At 40.6% G+C, this 13057-nt stretch overlaps 1 protein-coding gene across 4 annotated transcripts in view; it reads left to right on the forward strand.

The window, feature by feature from the left end:
* Positions 1–13057, forward strand: part of sema6bb (sema domain, transmembrane domain (TM), and cytoplasmic domain, (semaphorin) 6Bb) — a 167001-nt gene that overhangs the window by 40294 nt on the left and 113650 nt on the right. For all 4 annotated transcript variants that reach the window (XM_086046638.1, XM_086046637.1, XM_086046639.1 and 1 more), the window contains one exon: positions 9249–9427. The gene's annotated coding sequence lies outside the window, so the exon portion shown is untranslated. The remainder of the gene's footprint in view (positions 1–9248; positions 9428–13057) is intronic.

The raw sequence follows: 13057 nt of genomic DNA on the forward strand, positions 1-13057 counted from the left end.
AATGGAATGATTTACATGGACAATTCTCGATTAAACTCCGACCTTGTCCGTTGATTGCAATTTTATTTACCTCCGTTCAAATCCCTCCCATCCCCGAAGACCATCTTGTCACTAATCTACTATATTTACTGAAGCACTGAAGTGTAACTAAGAAAGATGACACCCCTTTGCGTGTGTGTGTGTGTGTCAGATGAACTCCTAACACATCATATTCTATCACTCGGTCAAGCGGCCCACACATTTGCACTTGGCAAAGAGCAAACCGACAGCTGTCGCACTTGTAACATGTGACTGGAAACCGGTCTCGACTGGCCAAATGAGACTTGAACAACGTTCTCGGGTTACTTGACCCGCCCGGCCTACCCAAATGTTGAGCGAGCGTACTTGTAACCACACTCCGCCTTTGTTGAACAGAATCCGCACCTGCAAAACCAACTGCAGTCTTTGATATGCAGGAAGTGACAATGAGCTGTTGCAACGTCGGCATTTGTCACAATATTCTAGTGTCACGCTTGATTTTGAGGTTAAGTTTAAATATTAGGTTGAGAAAGCTGAGGCAAGATCTGGCAAGCAGTAGTCTAGTTACTTGCTTCATGAAAATGTTTGTTTATACATGTAAAATAAAAAAAACAATCCCGTGGTTTTTCACATTTGCATTGATTTATCCCATGAAATAGTTTTAGTTTCGATTAATTGATATAAACAGTCGCTATTAAAAGTCTGTTGAAAAGCCAGTTTTTGATATAAAAAATATATTTCAAAACGTTTTCCACCAGTAATGTGACCTAATTGGAAAAAAAAAAAACGTCTCAATGACGTAAAAACGTAGCTAATGTGTTTGCACAAGTGTGCACACCCTCTTATAACTGGGCTGCGGGTGTGTTCAGAATCAATCTCATTCACACTCATGTTTAATGGAAGTCACCTGCCACCATTTAAAGTGGCTCTGATTCACCTCAAATAAAGTTACTTCGTTACAGTTACAGTTTCTTAGTTATAAATGGGGACTGTGTGCAGCATCAACCAATTACATCACATTCAAACTCCAATTAAATGGGAGTCAGCTCATGAAAAACACGACAAAGATACCTTTTGGAATTATGTTTAACCTTGGTTTCATTTGACATTTCCCACATGCATTTGGGAGATTTCAAGTGTACGTGTGTTATTCTTTTTTTCTTCATTTTAAATGTTTATTTTTTTTTTTGCAGAATTGGAATTTACCCTCAATAATACATTGATTGTCCTTAATTCCCCCGTATTCCCATTATTCAGTCCAATTTGGGACACATTCTACAGCTTAACTTCCCTTGAGAATTCACCAGATGCGTTCCACACTTTTAACTCTGTACCGGGTAGTGCAGACAGCAATCCACATAAACATTTTTTGTTTTGTAAATAATTGAAGACTCTTTTCATTAAGATTATTTTACTCACAGCCAGCAAGTGTCAGGCAGCAACGCTAGTAAGTGCCCGTGTGTATTGATTTTGAGTATTCTACCGATCCCATTCACTTGAATGAAAACAGGTTAGTGCTGTCGGGATTCAAGTGGGATCACAGGGTAGGACCATGTGATCCCTCTTCGGTTCCTATCACTTACTGATTGGGCCTTGCTCGCATTTTGCCTTACCCTTTCTATCACTTTCAGCCTCCCTGTAGTTGTTTCCGTCTATATGCCGCGGGAGTGATGTTTAGACGCGGTAAAGCCCTCCATTAGGGGGAGGTACGTGCGAGAAAAGGTTGCTGTGTTTTTCTATTTCCTCCCCTGACTCAGGATGGGATAAACGGAGCAACAGGTTAAATGCAAGCAGGCTCCAGCTTCCCCTTTCCAGGTTAAAGGGTGTAGATCGGCGGTTTTCAAACTTTTCAAAAGTACCACCATTTTTACCATAAATGAAATATAATAATGTGCTCATGCAAACAGATGTGTAAGTTGATATAAAATTGGGCATATTACCTCTGGAAAACAAACAAAAAATCTGTGCAGTTCATTTTCTGCGTTCCTGGGAGGAATATATGCAAATAAACTAGCATTCGATATCATATCGAACTTGAGACAAATTGCTATGGTTGACTTTTTAACCATGGTTGACTGACGTTTTTAAATACAGTGTCTGAAAGACAGGAGCAAATCAAAACCGCTGAGGTGCAGTCAAATTAAGAGGCGCTGGGGGGGGAACAGATTTTGTGAGTAGGGCTGCTCGATTAAGCGATTTTGAACCGAAAACGAATTTTCTGGATAAAACGATGTTAAAAACGTTCAAATCGGCACGTTCAATTTTTTTTTATTTTTGGTGTATCCAAGCCTCTGCATTTCAGCTTCCTCTCACGAGCACGCAGACTAATAACAACAACAACAACATCCGGCGATTCTGTTATTTGCTCAGGCAAGTGAGCGTTTAGTTGATAAATCGGGCAAATGTCGATCTGTAGTGTAGTGTGTGCCCCGTATGCACAATTCAACCCGTGAGCAAGTTACTCAACGTCTGAAAGGCGTCCCTTTTTTTCTCCTCTACAACGGACCTCTGGCGGTGCATCCGTACTTAAGCTTGACAGTGCATTGTATTATTGAGTGACAGTTTTGCACTAACCATTGATTTATGTTTAAGTAAGACCAGGGAGAAAGATGAAAGGCTAATCGCTAGTTGGTTGGCAAAATGGCTTGCTGACAGGCTGTTTGGTTTCCAGACTTGACTGACTACCTTCTCTCATGTTGATGATTTCGTTTCAGATGGTATATGCACTTTCTTCTGTCATTATTGGTTTAATTAAGAAATGATCTGAAATCTATTGTGTGAGTAAAATGCTGTTAATCCCAATGGATTGTTCTGTGTGTATTAAGTTAAATTGACATTTTGAGTTCAAAGAAAGAAAAATTAAGTTTAAATAAAAGACTTTCAAAATCATTATTTTTTATTTAACAAAGTAATTGTAATCGTAAAATCATGTTTGAAAGAAAACAATTGGGATTTTCTTGTTAGGCAAAATCGAACAACCCTACTTGTGAGCATTTTTGAAATGCCAGAAACACATTTTTCTTTGCACAGCGATGCAATTTTGGAGCTTTCAAATGATTTTATGGCTGACTTGGATCCATTCACAAGAAGGAGTCATACTGTATCTCCTATGACCAACTTTGCATTTGTATTTCCTTGCATCACGGTTATTTTAGCACACAACGACAATTGTCTGCTGCTGGACTCTCCAGGAACAGTTTTTTTGGAGGTGTGCTGTCCTAAATTTGAAATGTTTTGCGGGATGGGCTCTTGGGTTAAATCAAACAAAACATTGCATATTCTCCTAACAGTTCTCCAGTAATCCAATCACTTTATTTGGGGATTTTAGTAAATCAGGGCCTACGTTTGTAGAAGTTCCACAAACTGATGTTATAGATTATCTGACCTAAATCTATGGATTTTTTGCGGATGGCCACGCAGTAGCCAAGAAGAGCAGAAACATTAGTTCTCAAGTGTGACCTGGTTTATCCGTGCAGGAGCAGGTGAAGTGAGAAAGAGAGAGAGAGACACGGTAGTTAATGTGGCAGTCAGAGGCAGGCTCGGCCATCAGGATGAGGCGAGGTGAGCGCCGAGACGCTAATGTGGGCCTAGCGGGCGAGCTAGCGGAGCCGCAAGTCGTGTATCAAGCAACGTGACGCGTAGGCTGGAAAGCGCAGATAGGTGTTCATTAGTCAAGAAACAAATTCTCTCAAACTTTTCCCTCCAACACGCAACTCCCTCAATTTAAAGTTGGAAGACACAGAAAGAGGTTAGAGAGATACTCTCCCGAGAGTTGCGCTCGCTTCTTTATATGCCACCTTTTCACTTTGACTCCTTCCTTCTTGACTCGGTCTATCCATCAGTCTAAGTAGTCTCCCGCTGACATTTCCTAACTGTGTCTTTTTGTATTTCCTCCAAATGTCATCCCCGGTTGAGGTTTCTGTACCGTCAGTTGTAATTACACTTGCAGTTGGTTTCTGAGTGGTATGACGTTTGTAATTATGATACAAATGGTACACGCTTTGCTTGTTCACAGCAGAATTCTATTCGCGACTGATGCTTTTCCATTTGAATTAGAGTAACCCCCCACTGTTGCCTGCCAGGAAGAGTGCAAAACAATGTGTAACCTCCTAAAATGTTTGTAATTGCTTATATTGATGTCTTTTATTTAAAAAGTTGGACAAAGTTGCGCACACTCAGTTGATATCTTTCTTGGAGGAACGTACTGTCACGAAAGTTTTTCAGTCATGTTTTAAGATGCAGTTTAGCACAGAGTTAGCCCTGTTAAGTTTTATTGACCTATTAATGATCCTCTGGGGACTATGTGTGTCTTGTTTTGTTGGATCTGACTGCAGCGTTCGATACGATGGACCACAGTATTCTGTTGGCTCATTTACAGCCCCAGGTGGTCATAAGTGGTAGCGCTCTAAGGTGGTTTGGATCCTATTTAGCAGACTGATTTTTTTATTTTTTTATTTTAGCCTTGGTCATTCTGAGTTCTGCTCCGCCCCACCGTTGTATGGTGTTCCACAGGGTTCAGTTTTGGGGCCCCGGCTGTTTCCATTAAATATCCTGCCCCTGTGTTCCGTCTTAAAGATAATGTTCCCCATTATCCCGCAAACCGTGATTCCAAAACACTTAAATATAATTTCAAACTCACACTACATATAACATACCGCTTAAAATAAATGTCTTAAAGATGATGAGTTTTCAGTACGCATGTACATGCACACGTGCTGGAATGAGTAATCAAAAAGGTCAAAGCAAAATCTCTGCCTTGATCCTTTGAAGGGACAATTTTTCTTCCCGCCCCACACTACATAGAAAAAGGTTTGTGCTAATTAGCCATTTTAAACAGGAAAATCAGAAGAAAACTGGATTAGATATTTCCTTTGCTGTGCCTAGGCTCTAGATTTAGAAGCTGCACTATAATACTCCACTGTCTCCAAGTTGCTGCAGTGCCCTAAGTCTCCTCTCAAATAAAAAAAAACGTCTCCTTTTTTGATACCTTCTCAACTATGATTGTTTGAAATTGTCTGTCTGTTTGATTTGTTCAGATAGGCGTGGGTTTTTTTTTTTTTTTTTTGGTCTTAACTTTACTAATTTGAAGTGGAAAACCAACTGCCCCAAACCAAAGCAGCACTGTTTGGTGGAAAGCAAAATCGGGGGTTATTTTGGGGGGAAATGACCTCATTTTCATTCCGACTGACCTTCAGAAAAGGCAAAGTTTTGGTTTCCAAGTGACACAATTTTCCCAATTCAAAGTACTCAAAGTCTGGCAGCAAGGATTAAACATGTGTTCCCTATTGGGGTGCTGTTTTGTTTACCATGCTGTCTCCCTTACACAGACGGTCTCGCTGTTTGGAGTAAACTATTATGTCATGTGGTTCCCTCATTCAATTTCAAACGCAAACATTCACTGGCCACATTATTAAGTACACCTTCCCTAATCTAATTCGATCCAGATCAAGATGGGATTACTACTGCTCACTTTTCATGAACAATTCTCAGATCAGTACGATGCAATGCAGATGCACAACCACACTAGTAAACATTGAAACATTAATACCTCTTTAAAAGTGTCAATCATCACCAAAAGTGCGTTTTGATCTTTGGACAAGTTCGTAATGGCGATAGTGCATAATTGCTTAACGATATGATGCCAAGTAAAACAGTAACTGGTATCAGCGATATCAGTGGACACTTTAAAAACAAACATTTTGAGTAAAGGAAGATAAACACTTGGATAACCCATTTCAAAATACTCTAGGTTTGCAGATGAACATATCATATCCTAGCTGACTTTGGCTGAGAGGTAGGTACTTTGTAAGCAACAAGATTTGAACCCCAAACCTCTGATCCGTGAAGCCAAATTAGCCACTGACAAATAGTCCAGATTAGTTGCGGAAAAACAAGTCAGATTCTGAACCAAATTTAATTTGGAAAATCAGGTGCATCCGTCCACCTTTGGCTCTGTATACATGTCACTTGATTCAGCACTAAAAAGAAGCTACCAAAAATGAGCAAAAAAAACAAACATTTTTGAAGAGCTTCTTCAGAAAGAGGAAAAGGCCGAATCTCAGCAGTCCTACTTAAATATGGGTTTATCACGCCAGGTGATTCTCACGCACCAAGCCTGAACTGCAATGATGCAATGCCTTTCAAACTTGCAGCCTTTAAAACTTCCCAAAAAAAGCACTGCATAACTTGCATCCATTTCCATCATCTATGAAAAGCGTGATTTTCTGCAGTGACTGCAATTAAAACAGAATTACAGATTATTATATTTAATGAAAACTACATTTGAAAAAAACATTGTATTTCATTACGAAAATGCTTCTTAAAAATGAAACTAACTAAAACTCTTGAAAATCTTACATTTATAAAACTAAGTTACTAACTAAAACTATAATTACAGCAAAAATGGTCTTCTTTGCCAGTATAATACCTGAGCTCTCGGGATTCATTTCAAATGTATTTATTTTGGTATCACTGTACGGGCGTACAGAAGGAAGGGGAAACAGTTGTTTGAGAATTGTAATTTACTTTATTGCACAATACTTAGTGCCCTTTGTTATCTTGCATTTGACAAGTACTCCATGTTGTCACTGTCCTGTGAAAAACACTTACGTCCATATTTAAAATTATTCTTATTTTTATGTGAATGGTGACACTGTGTTGCATTATCGTGAAAATTTAACAAATTTCTTAAATTCAATTTATGGGGTTTTCACAGGACAGCGACGGTATATTGAAAAAACTAATATGAAAAAAAAAAAAGTATTTTCCCCCAAAATGAAAAATAACAATTCTGCTAAAAAAAAAAAAAAACGAATTAAAACTAACTGAATAAAAAAAACAAACAAAAAAAAAGTTAAAAAGAACTATAAATGAAAAATGCAAAACTTTCATAACACTGGGCTGGACATACGTAAAACACTTCAGGTATCTTGTCTCCCATTACCCAAAAATGAGACTGGCTCATTGAAGAGAAACGAGCCCAAGGCTCCCACTAACTACAGTACATTCAGTGTAATGGTTACTTGGACTTAATTAGTTTTTCTCGTTGTTTCTATCCTGGTTGGGGACCGCCGATTTCCAGAACCTTCTGGAAATTGTCGGAACACTCCAACAAATGTGCTGTTTTGTCGCAGAAACAGCCCAAACCAAACCAGTATTGAATCTCCCTGCAACAACTGAATTCTCCTGACACTGATTGAATTATCTTAGGATTCGACCAGACGACGCGTCTACAAAACAATAAGTGGGTTAACGTTTCCCAGCGGATCTTTGATGCCGTCTCGGGCCCTTCGTGAAGTCACCTTGCAGCGATGTTGGTAATCCGACCCTCAAAAGCTCGTCTGAATCAAATTTCCAATCTTTTGAACCGCGGCAACTCCGCGACAGGGTTCGAACATATCCGTCGGGTGGGCCTTTCCAAAGCCTCGGGGCTTCCATTGTGCGACGTCGGTCCCGCCGCACAAAAGCGCTGACGCGAGTTTACCGGGAGTAACGTGAGCCCGGTCAGGTATTGTGGTCTGGTGCTGCGTTGCTTTACTTGGTGGTGTAGTTTACCGAAGAACAAAGTAAGATGGCCATAAAACAGCTGGTAACACAATACGCCCTTCGACGATTCCCAGGCATGCCGGGGATCACGCACACCGCCGAGTCGCTCTCAACCCTCAACGTCGCAGCTTGGACGGACGGAAGAAGAGAAACCCGATAGGCAGACTGCACTTTGACACCAGCGCAGACACAGCCACCAGAGTGTGAAAAAGCGTAACTGAGTCGAGAGAGAGAGCGAGCTTATGTTCGATATCGATTAGTATTTGATCCCTGTCAGTCGCTCTTCTCCCGCAGGCTCCGCATTGACCTTCACTCGCAGTCTGCTTTGTCGCCTGGCACGAGCGTGATCGCTTTCCCTTCACTGAGATGTTGGCGTGGGGGTGGAGAAAAAAAAAAAAAAAAAGAAACAAAGGGAGTATAAAAGGATTTGGCTTTGGGCAAATGACGGAAGACAAATGGAGTGGCTCAAAAGGTCCATTATGAGTGCAGGGCGGGGAGGAGGGATGGATGTCAAAGACGAAGCTGTGAATACATTTAGGGAAGCCTCGATGAACGGGACAGTCTGCTAAAGCAACTTATAGCTCGTGGCCGTGTCCCAGACCCTCCGTCCACTTTGCGCGCGTAATCAGACGCACTTTGAAAACAGTCGTTGTCAGAACGGTGCCAAGTGCGCATTAGGCGTCTACGCTAATGTTGTTACTGGGCAGAGTCCTCACTCCTCTTCCATATCTGACGTAGCCAGAAAACAGGGAGTAACCCTTTAAGCCCCCTGCAACATATTCTTGCGCGAGCTACAAATTCTTGAACCTGGGTTTTCATATCTGTTGATTTAACTCGCTCACTGCCATTGCCGAATGAATTTGTCTTTTCACAGTCCAGCCATTCAATCCCATGAATTTATTTATATATTTTTTATTTTTTATCAAACGTTAGGGTAAAAGAGGGTCTGAACATGTCTGGCAGTGAATGAGTTAAAATAAGAATTAAATATTTTTGTTGGCCTTTTTTTTTTTTTTTTTTTTTTTTTTTTGGGAGTATATATAATTCCCACTAGGGTGTTCATTATACACAGAATTTTGCTTTTCGCTGGGGTCAACTGTAGCGGTAGGAGAAGTACAGTGTTGCCTTGAGGAATAGAATAGATTTTAAAATTATGCTCCTGGTCTATAAATCACTGAATGGCTTCGGTCCTGAATACGTTCAAGAAATGTTGATTGAATATAAACCCAGTGGCGTTCTGAGGTCAGCAGACTCAGGTCAAATAATGGTGCTCAGAGTTCAAAGTAAACATGGAGCATCAGCATATACCTGTTATGCTGCATGCAAATGGGATAAGTTGCCAACAGAACTGAAATTAGCCCAAGGTGTAAATGCTTTCGAAAGACTGCTTTTCCCCATACCTGTGATTTAAGGCCTTTTAGAGGATTTCTACAATCAGTTTTAGTTATTTTAGTAATATTGTCACTAGTCTACATGCATTGCTCCCAAAAATTGTGGTAGGAGTAGTATTAGTCAGTTGGACAGTGTTGGCGATCTTGCATCGCCATAATATAATTTCACTTTCAATTTGTGTGTTGGACTGTCCATTTTTTTAAACGGCTGAAGTTGGGACTGTGGTTCTCCTTGCCCACATGCGAGGGCATCACATTGCCTTAATTGCTCCCTTTTTTCCCACTTTATTCTAGTGCTGGTGTATCTGAAGATGGCTTGCTCATGACAGCCCCGGGGACTTTCTGGACTCCAAAAGTTTGACAACCCCCTGGCGTCAGGGGTGAAAACCTTGACTTCAACCACCCCGCTGTCTTTTCCGTGGAAGTGGTCTCCGCCTCGCCTCACCAGTCCAGTGCTGCGCCCCATCTCATCGGTTAGTATGTTTTCTTTGCCACTTCCTTCCGCTTTGCCTATAACTGATAAATAATGTTTTATAGTTGTATTTGCTCGCCGGCCCAACTGCTGTAATAGAATTTCCTCTTCCGACACGGGCAACTGTTTCCACGGTAACCGAGACAGGAAGGCGACGGCCAGAATGTTGTTATCCGCTTCCTGATACACGCCGCGGTTCTTCATTGTGGGCTTTGGTCACGACAGTGATGGACAGCCCCGTTCCTATCAGCCCCCGTTTTCTATTGCTTGCTTTTGTCTTATTTGCTTTACTGTAGCACATTTTATTGTGGTACACTGTTGTATACTATTCTATAATGCAACATGCTCTGGTATAGTATGCTATGCTATACTGTATGTACTAAGCTGTACTATACTGTAGTATATACTATTCTATATTATTACACTAAACTATACAGTATTGTACCATAGTATGCTTTACTATACCATAGTATACTGTGCATTAGTGTACTATGCCATACAATACTATCCTGGAGTGTGCTATGCTATCCTACGCTAAACTGTAGCATACTATACCATATGGTAGTATGTTATTGACATCACAGGGGGCGGCATGGCTCTGTGGTAGAGTGGTCACCTCCCAACCCAACGCAGAGGTTGTGGGTTTGATCCCCCGGCCCTTGTGACCATATCGAGGTGTCCTTGAGCAAGATGCTAAACCCCAAATTGCTCCATCAGTAAGTGAATGTGAAGTCAGTGTGAAGCGCTTAATAGGTGGAAAAGCGCTATACAAGTGAAAGACCATTTAGCATCTATGCTATACTATTTTATACAATTCTTTACTATGCTGTAGTATATTATAGTGTGTGCTATGCTATACAAGCTATGCTAAGCTAACTTGTGCTGTACTGTATGCTATAGTGTGCTGTGCTATACAGTCTAAACTGTAGTGTGCTATGCTGTGCAATAGCCTAGTAAACAATACTATACCTGTATAGTATTATTGTATACTGTAGCATACTTTACTATAATGTGCTGTGCTAAACAATATTACACTGTATAATGCTATGCTAGTCTAAGTTGTGCTATATTGCGCTATGCTATAGCTACCATTCTGTGGTATGCCATACACTCTGCTATACTTTACTATACTGTTAGATACGGCACTGTACTGCATCATCTCCTATAGTTTGCTGTTTTACGATACTATACTGTAGCGTGCTATTTTTTACAACACTACACTACTTTTTTCTATTTCCTTTTTCTATTTGCATGCTTGACTCTTTGAGTCGATGAGTCAAACAGCTGATGCTGCTTTCTTTTGGAGGGTGAGCAGGTGATGCATTGTGCAGTGACAGAAGGGAGCCCTGGCTCGCATTTGCAGCCGGCATTTGCCTAATCACTTAATCTTATCTTTTATTACCCGGAAAGTGGTGGTGCTGCGGTGATGCTGCCACTGCAGACGTTTCGACTGTCTGCAGTGTTGGACGCTTTGTAAGCGGCAGCACAGAGGAGGCTGACAATCATAAGACTGTCTCTTAACGTTGTCATGGTGCTCCCGGGAATTCTTTTTTTTCCAGTCCAGTGTTCTAGGAAAATATATATATATATATATGTATTTTTTTTTTTTATTATCACATCTTATTTTACTTTTTTTAAAAACAGAATCACAAAGCAAGAGCGTGACTGCTCTGCCATAATCAACTCCCGTACTCTGGAATAGGATCAACCAAAGCATCCAGGCATCACACTCTAAGAAGCTTTTCTCTTGACTTTGTGACTGGGAAAAGAGCACATGTATTCAGATTCTTACCTATCTCCCAAATACTTTAGCTGGCTAAAAAGGTGACATTTGAACATCACCCCTGAACACTTACAGATGATAAACACACTAAAAATGAAAAATTAAACTAATTAATCATCTTGGCTATATTACTTTAATTTGGATATCTACCTATGCTTAAATGTGATATGCAAAACTATTCTATACTGTACTATGTACTATACAATACTACGCTATACTTTACTGTCGTATATTCCTATACAGTACTAGGCAAAGATAGGCATGGCTGATACCATCGTTTTGTAGTATACTGTATATAAAATGCTATATAATATATACTGTAATATAACATAGTGGATAATACTACTACACTAAGCTATACTGTTGAATACTACAGTATAGTACAAATTATATACTGCTGTAGGTATGCTATATTGTTATATATACTATGCTATGCTATGTTTTCTCCCCTGTACTGTAGTATACGAAACTGTACTATACTATACTGTACTGTAATATACTCGCTTAAGGCAAGTGTTTATATTGTAGTATGCTATACTCATGTTTAGCTTAAGGATGTTTAGCATGTGTGTTATAATCACATGGCTTGGTAATAAACTGGTACATGTAGACTAATGCTAATGCTAAAGTCTGCTAACTGGCAAGCTAGCTAGCATTATCATCAGGGAATCCGTGAAAAGAAACTTCTTGGCTGAACAAGAAAACTGAAAATGAGCAAACCAAGGCCGAAAACCGAAACACAAAAAGAAAGTATTATGCCAATTATTAGTACAATTGCATTCATGGCTCTGATGGCTGTGTACTAGCCTCACTAAAATCAAGGCATCGCAATTGCGTACATTAATATGAATGAAATATTATACTATAAATACAGTATTATTATTATTCTCTATTTATGGGTCTTTCTCAGATATAATCAAATATGTCCACACCGCATATCAGAAATGTTCTCCAATTAGCTTGCTAACAGAAAAAACAGGCAATTGCAATTGCTCCAAAAAAAGCTCATTATTAGGTTGGCATAATGTTGGGCACGCTTCAACCAGGGTATGCGTAACATGAACATAGTGTCAGCGCAGTACTTTGAGATGACCATTAACCGTACTTGTTTTGTTCCCCCCAGCGCTGTTTTGTGTTCCATCACTCGCAGTTTCCTGGCCGCCCAAAGATAAACCGACACCCACTAGATTGCAACTCTAATCAGAGAGGACATTTCACGGCTGCCTCTTTGGGTGCCAATAGATTCCTGTTTGTTATTCATGTCCCGCGTAGTGTCATGGCGTTCCTATAAAAGGGGCTGAGATGAGACTCCGGAGGCAGGCCTGTTCGCTGTACATAGTTTGGTGCACATTAGGAGGAGTCAGCTTGATGCTGATGGTGAGTGCTTGTGCCGAATGGAGCAACAGAGAGAGGGGAGCTATATTTAGTCTGACCTAAGTGGCCAATCTGGGGGGGTTGGGTGGTGCGGGGGGGCGATAGGTCAGGCAGGCTGGCAGGGGAGACAGGTGTATGGGGGTTGGGGGGGGGGTCATTATAAAAGAACACAAGAGCTTCACAATCAACGGCCCATAATGACAGCTACCTATGGGCCCCACCTCATCGCCTATATTTAGCTCCCGTTTGAGCCAGGTGCTTTGTGCTCTGGGATGGACGAGATCATCAATCATTCCAAAAGTTGAACAAAAAGTTATCGCGTTTGACCCCTTACCTATTTTCCTGAAACGTCTTAGGGAAAAGTGGGAGGTCGGATAATTCCCCCTCGGTACCGCTGCAAAGTGAATTTCCTTGATCTCGTCTTTCTGTTTAATATTATTTTTAATGAGATGGTGGAACCTTTCTGCATGTTCC

The sequence above is a fragment of the Filicampus tigris genome, chromosome 12 (genome assembly GCF_054856515.1).
Source record: "Filicampus tigris isolate MCC_2025a chromosome 12, RoL_Ftig_1.0, whole genome shotgun sequence".
NCBI classification, from domain to species: domain Eukaryota; kingdom Metazoa; phylum Chordata; class Actinopteri; order Syngnathiformes; family Syngnathidae; genus Filicampus; species Filicampus tigris.